The 465-nt window shown below is 36.8% G+C and overlaps 1 protein-coding gene across 1 annotated transcript in view; it reads right to left on the bottom strand.

Annotated features, from left to right (window-relative positions):
- Positions 1-465, bottom strand: part of UPF3B (UPF3B regulator of nonsense mediated mRNA decay) — a 14,892-nt gene that overhangs the window by 12,652 nt on the left and 1,775 nt on the right. The gene's annotated exons all lie outside the window — the stretch shown is intronic.

The raw sequence follows: 465 nt of genomic DNA, 5'->3' as shown, positions 1-465 counted from the left end.
ACATCGTGGAAATCCTTCAACTTTTACTGCCATTTTCCCTGCCAAAGATTTCCATTTTATCAACTCTGAAGTTAGTACTGAAAAACAGCCCAACAAAAAGACACACTGTTTGCCTACAATAGTTACAAAGACAAAAAAGAAAAGTGGCAAAAGGCAGCTTGGATATTCTCTAGCTAAATGTCGCAAGTGGCAGATAATAAACAAGTTTTTCTTCCCTGTACACTCCTGGAGCAAAGCAGGAGATCAGGAAGTTGGATGTTTTAAGTACAAATACAAACTAGAACCTTGAACACCGTTCCCACCTGGGAATTGCTGGCTTAAAGAATTTAAACTAAATCGATCAATGTTGGTCCTTGAAGCAAGATGACAGGTAAATATTTAAAACTTTGTTGTACAAGTTTAAAGAGCCATTTATCAGAATTCCTGCTGAAGCTAGTAAATCATCAAAACAACAGATCACCTAAT

The sequence above is a fragment of the Crocuta crocuta genome, unplaced genomic scaffold (genome assembly GCF_008692635.1).
Source record: "Crocuta crocuta isolate KB4526 unplaced genomic scaffold, BGI_CrCroc_1.0 scaffold944, whole genome shotgun sequence".
Classification (NCBI taxonomy): Eukaryota; Metazoa; Chordata; class Mammalia; order Carnivora; family Hyaenidae; genus Crocuta; species Crocuta crocuta.
The sequence above is the reverse complement of the archived record's forward strand: the minus strand, read 5'-3'. Positions and strand labels throughout refer to the sequence as shown.